The following is a 6,000-nucleotide window of genomic DNA, read 5'->3' on the forward strand; positions in this document are numbered from 1 at the left end:
TCACTGTTCCATTCCCATGCATATGGCAATTAAACATGCTATCTAAGTTAAAATAGGGAAGAATCTTCCATCCAATCTGGTAGCAAGACCTTTCAAGTTTTTGTATCTTCAACCAGATGCAAGAGGGGAGAAGAGGGAATGACCAGAGTATGAGGAGTCCATGATTATGTCGGCTGCTTTCCTAAGGCAGCATTGTATAGATAGAGTCAATGGAAGAGGGCAGAAGCTGGTTTGTAATGTATTTGTAATGAAGCTGGCTTGTACTGTGATGTACTGTAGTGTTTGTAATCCACAATTCACTGCATTTCTTGCAGTCTTGCACAGAGAAGTTGCAAACCAAGTTGTTATGCATTCAGGTAGATGCACCATAGAATGCAACTTCAAGTAATTTGAGACATGCTGGATTCCATTCGTCTTCCGAGGAACTCGAGATGTCAGTGTGCTTTCACAGTCATAGAGTCAATGAGATTGGATCAAATTGTTGTGATATTAATGCCCAGGAACTTGAAGTTCTCAAACATCTTCACTTCACTATTGATGCAAACTAGGGCGTGTACTCCACTCCACTTCCTGGAGACACTGACCCCCTCCTTTGTTTTGCTGACATTGAGGGGGAGATCTGAACCCCATGTTACAACACTGTCTATCTCCTTCTGTATTCAGTCTCATCATTTATTTGAGATCTGGCCTATTATTCAAGGATAAGCCATAATTTCTGTCAGTGAAGTATTGGGAAGATTGAAGCCATTATGTGCAAAACCAATCACAAATTCCATAGCTCTGTCAATGAATTCAAACAGAAATGAAAACTATGCCTTCAGTGTTATCCATCAATGGTGCGGATGTGCAGTTTACCAGGGAGTACAAATACCTTGGAATGTACCTGGACAGCAAACTGGACTGGTCCAGGAAAGCTGAGGCCCTGTACAAGAAGGGACAGAGACAACAGTACTTTTTAAGAAGGCTCTGCTCCTTTATCCTCTGCAGTGAGATGCTGCAGATGTTCTTCCAATCGGTGGTAGCCAGTACCATCTTCTTTGCTGTCGTGTTCTTGGGCAGCAGGGCGAAGGCTGCGGACACCAAAGGATTAACAAACTCATCAGGAAGCCTGGCTCTGTCCTGGGGGTAGAGTTGGATTCATGGGAGGTGGTCTTGGAGAGGAGGATGCTCCTCAAACTACAGAGCATCTTAGGCAATACAGTTCACCTCCTCCATGATAGACTAGTCAGCCTCAGGAGTACCTTAAGCTACAGGCTGGTTTCACCAAGATGCAGGACAGAACGCCACATGAGATCCTTCAAACTGTACAATTCCTCCCCCTTCTGTCGTGGGGTAGACTGACCCCCCTCGCCAATCTTTGCACATCACCAATCCTTCCCACTCGTCACTTTAATTTCATGTTTCATGTATTTTGTGTTTTATGACTGTTGGCAGATCAATTTCCCTCCTGGGATAAATAAAGTTCTATTGTATCATATTGTTATAATCCCCTTACAGGAAGCAGTCTACAACCTATAATCCCATGTTCCTTCAAGATAATTCATCAACCCCATCTATTTAACTATTCATTCAATTGTAACCCCTTAAGTTGTATTGCATATTTTGTCATTTGTAGCATCTCATTAACGTAACAATGTATTCCAAAACACTGCCAAACAATATTTGACATTGAGCTACATCAAGATAAATTGGGGCAGATGATACTAACTTTGACAAAGAGATAGCTTGAAGGAGCATCTTAAAAAGAAGCAAGAGGAGTGAAGAGTCAGTATGAATTGGAGACAGTAGGTTTGGGCAGAATATTCCAGATCGTGGACATCTATGTCAATTCACAGACTGGCTATTCAGTACCTCCATTCACCAAGCCACAAAAAAAATGTAGCTGCCATCAACTGGCAAAAAAAAGGAAACAACATTAATTATTTTAGTCTTGAAAAAAATGACTTTGTGTTATATGCCTGTATTCGATCATATTCTTCAAAGAAACAATTCATTATTCTTTGGAAATAAAATCATATTGCGACATCCTCCTCTGAGGTCCATTACAACCATTACATTAGATGACGCAGACTGACAAACTCATGGCTAACTAGAAATCTACAGCGTTTCATCATTAAAAGCAGATTTGCCTATCGACATTGGGACACTACCAAGCATTCCGTACTGTGAAACTACTGTTAACAGGCGAATCCTTGTTCAAATGAAGCAGAGCAAGAGCAGCCACAACAAAATGTGTCCCTTGCGATATTGCAACACAACAAAACATACTGGCTGGCAATGGAGAGTATTAAACAGGCCTACAATCAGTGGAAACTATGGAAGCAGCAGAGCCTGCCCAGTTGTAGCGGAGAACACCGGTGAATGGTGAGGGAACGAGATGGTGGCTCAGTGAGTATCACACTTGCAAACACAGTGGAGGCAAAACTATACTTCTGCAGGCACCTCGACAAAAGGCGTTGAGAGGATAATTATATTCTGCCCTCTGAAATCATCAACATTGATAGATCCCAGTATTCAGCTCAGAAACAGTGCATGGAAGATGTTGGCATGTAACAGGAACACAGAAAAATACTCTCCCAGATAAAGATAAAACAGTGGAAGAAGTCAATTATCTGTTTCCTAACAGTTCAATTTCTAGTAAAACAACTTTGCACTGAACCTCACCTCAGATATGAAACAATAGCGTGTGCAACTGCCTTAAATACCAAAACAAATTTCAGCTGACTAAAGCAAACTCAAGTCAACCACGATCTACAACCAACACGAAAGTACATAGATGCTACATCTTAAACCAGCTCGAGAGGTACACGTTCATCACTCCACGGGTTCAACAGAGAAACGTTTTTAGCTGTGATTGAACATTGCTGTGGTTGGCACATTGAATGGCGGTGCTGGCTCGAAGGGCCGAATTGGCCTACTCCTGCACCTATTGTCTATTGTGACTTTGATTACAGTTGATTAAAGTCATCCTCAAACTGCAGAGCATCTTGGACAATGCAGCTCACCCCCTCCATGACACACTGGTCAACTTGAGGAGTACCTCCAGCAACAGACTGCACCAAGTTACAGGACAGAACACCACAAGAGATCCTTCTTCCCTGTGGTTATCAAACTTTACAACTCCTTCCCCTTCTGTAATGGGGTAGACTGAGACCAACTCCCTCCCCTCCCCCCCCCCCCCCCTCATAAATCTTTGCACATCCCCAAAGCCTTTCCACTCATCGCTGTAATTTCACGTTTCATGTCTTTTGTGTTTTTTTATGACTGTTGGCATATTAATTTCCCTCCTGGGAGAAACAAAGTTCTATCATATCGTATCGTAAAAGGATGTGCAGTGGCAACTGGGAACGGACAGTAAATATGCAGCATTGCCACATTCCAAAAATCAGACTTGTTTTGGTTGTTAAAGTGCAATTACAATCTAAATTGCCGACCCTATTTGCATAAACTATCAGAAAATCTTTTTAAAAATTAGGTTCCAGAAACATATTGACTTTGACTTAAAACACTTTGACATATAACACTTTGGCTTTTATGACTTAATCCTCCTCGTATCAACCAGATTACTACTTTATATTTACAAAGAAACTAATCTCTACTAAATAACTACTTCTAATGATAAAAGTGAATTAATAGTGTCCTGTGTAATTTGTCTATCGTCCACAAGCAAATGTCTTTGCAGAAGTGAACAATTCCCTGAAAAAAATAAATTATCTTCAGCAATGAGACACTTTATTTTACAAAGTGAACAATCAACAGAAACTGAAGACTTATTTATGCCTTTCATCTTCTAAGCCATTAATATAAGGCACGTTCAATCAAGGCCTTCTCCAAATTCAGTATGTCGACATCACTTTCTTTCTGCAAATGCAATGATTATAATCCACCATACATCAGCGGTGACAGAAATGGCATCACATCACGTGAATGTGCATCACTTTCCTTGCCTGAAGCATAAGCACTGGTGTGTACCTCTGAAATCCGAAACACAGACAAAGTGTTCAGACTGCCGCAATCCCCCTTCAACTAACTAACCCAGTCCAGCGAGATTTTGACAGTAAGATACCAGAAACAGGGGTAGCATCACGGGTTCGTCGAATTTAAAAGTGAGAGAAGATTAAGTCAACTCGGGCACCGACACACGAATGCAAATAGTGAAGTTCCATGTGCATTTTTCACCATCACACTGTTTATCCAATACACACTTGCTTCTCATTTTACATTATTTTGGCAAATTGCTCAATGACAGTGAACAGAAGTCTACATCGTGTGCAGTTGCAAAACCATAGTCCTACTCAGATAAAAATGGTTAAAGCATGGAACAATTAACCTCAGTTAAAACACAGTGACTGGTGTGAGATTCACTGTAAAAGTATATGCAGATACTGTACAGTATTTGCAAGTTGAACACAGCTCCAGTTATACTCTGTACATTAAAGCAACATCTTCTGCTAAACTTATTTGATCCAAAGTTCATTTTAAACTACACGACAGCTTTCCAGTAACTGTGAAATTCCACATCAATCCCCACTCCAAAACAAAGATTTAAAAGATTTTAGGTCTTTTTTTTTTTTAAAGCCATCGCGCAGCGAGCGCTGTGGCGGAAATACATTATAACCGCAAGTTTTCGAGCAGTCAGAACCAAAATCATCTTGCAAGACATTCCACAATACCGTTCCAAGTACAAGACCCCAGAGCAGGCAAAATAAAACTGTCGGCCCCCACATTATAAACATTCACTTCGGATAACAATGCCCATGTTTAAGGAGTCTCCAGGTCACACATTTACTTGGGAACGACACATATTCCTCCCCAACTCTCCACGCATAATCCAATGAATAGAATTACAACAATAGCGAACATTGTTCCCGTTGCAGTGTCCAAATGTTAAATGTTAATAATTCACCTCAACGTGTTACAGGAAATGAAATCGTCCGGCGACTTGTGTGGGGGTTGGGGGCTGAGGCTAGCGCCAGGCTCTGGGCTGAGAGCAGCATGAAAACAAACAGCACAAGTTAGCGGGACCTACTTCGTCCCATTGGGAGGGGGTGGGGGGGGAGAAAGGAGAAACTCCTCCAGGCAAATCCCTCCGGCAACTTGTGCAGAAAGTGAGGGGGCAGAGGGAGCGACTAAGCTCAGTAAAGCCTCACCGCTCGCTCATTCGCTGCTCTCATGCCCACACGCCGAGGGCGGTGGAGAAACTTCCTCCCGCTCACTGGAGCGGGGACCGAGGGGAAGGGGGGAATCCGGGTGGTCGACTTGTCCCTGGGGCTGCACTTGGACAAGGGAGGGAGGGAGGGAGGGAGGGGCGGTGCAGCTTTGCCAGGCAGGGTCGGCGGCGTTCAGCCCACTTTGGATCCCGGGGGCCGGCGTGAGAGCTGCTGCTCCGCGGCCATGTTTGATACATTCCCTCCCTCCCTCCCTCTCTCTCCGGGTGGCGGGCACTTACCGGAGTTTGCGTGGGCCGGCGGGGTCGCTCACCTGCTCAGCCCTGGAGCTGGAGCTGGAGCTGGAGCCGGCTGCAGGGGGCGGGGGGGGCGACGCCGCTGGCAGGAGCAGTGGGCGCTGCGATCAGACCTTGCGGCAGCCTCGGCGCTATGTTGCCATCGCCGGGGAAGTGATGAGTGCTTCTCGCTGGCTGCTGGCTGCTGGCTGCCGCACTGGTCTCGGCTTCACTGCGGGACCCTGGATATGCTGCGGCTCTCCTAGTCCAGGCGTCCGCTTCGCCATAATGCGCATCAGCCTCACCAGATGCAGCGCTTGTCTCTTCCCCCATACGAGCCTTTATTGTAGGTACATTCTCCTCTTGCATCTTTAACCCCCTCCCTTATTCTCACACTTATTTGCAGCCCTCTATTTTTCTCGCGTTCATTTATAGTTATTTCCGCACGTTAAATTGTACAGACTCCTTAACGCACATTCAACTGTGACATTGAGTTCACCGGAATCATATTACTGGCCTCAAATTCATGTTATTTAACTTATTTGGGTATGTTTATC

At 44.2% G+C, this 6,000-nt stretch overlaps 1 protein-coding gene across 2 annotated transcripts in view; it reads right to left on the reverse strand.

Annotated features, from left to right (window-relative positions):
• Nucleotides 1-5,725, reverse strand: part of dtnba (dystrobrevin, beta a) — a 335,231-nt gene extending 329,506 nt beyond the window's left edge. Inside the window, exon 1 of one of the 2 annotated variants that reach the window (XM_078399376.1) lies at nucleotides 5,450-5,725. The gene's annotated coding sequence lies outside the window, so the exon portion shown is untranslated. Of the gene's footprint in view, nucleotides 1-4,906; nucleotides 5,092-5,449 lie in introns of those variants that run through there. The other variant, XM_078399375.1, reaches the window with a different exon arrangement.
• Nucleotides 5,726-6,000: the final 275 nt, after the last annotated feature.

Source organism: Rhinoraja longicauda, chromosome 5, assembly GCF_053455715.1.
Source record: "Rhinoraja longicauda isolate Sanriku21f chromosome 5, sRhiLon1.1, whole genome shotgun sequence".
Lineage (NCBI taxonomy): Eukaryota > Metazoa > Chordata > Chondrichthyes > Rajiformes > Arhynchobatidae > Rhinoraja > Rhinoraja longicauda.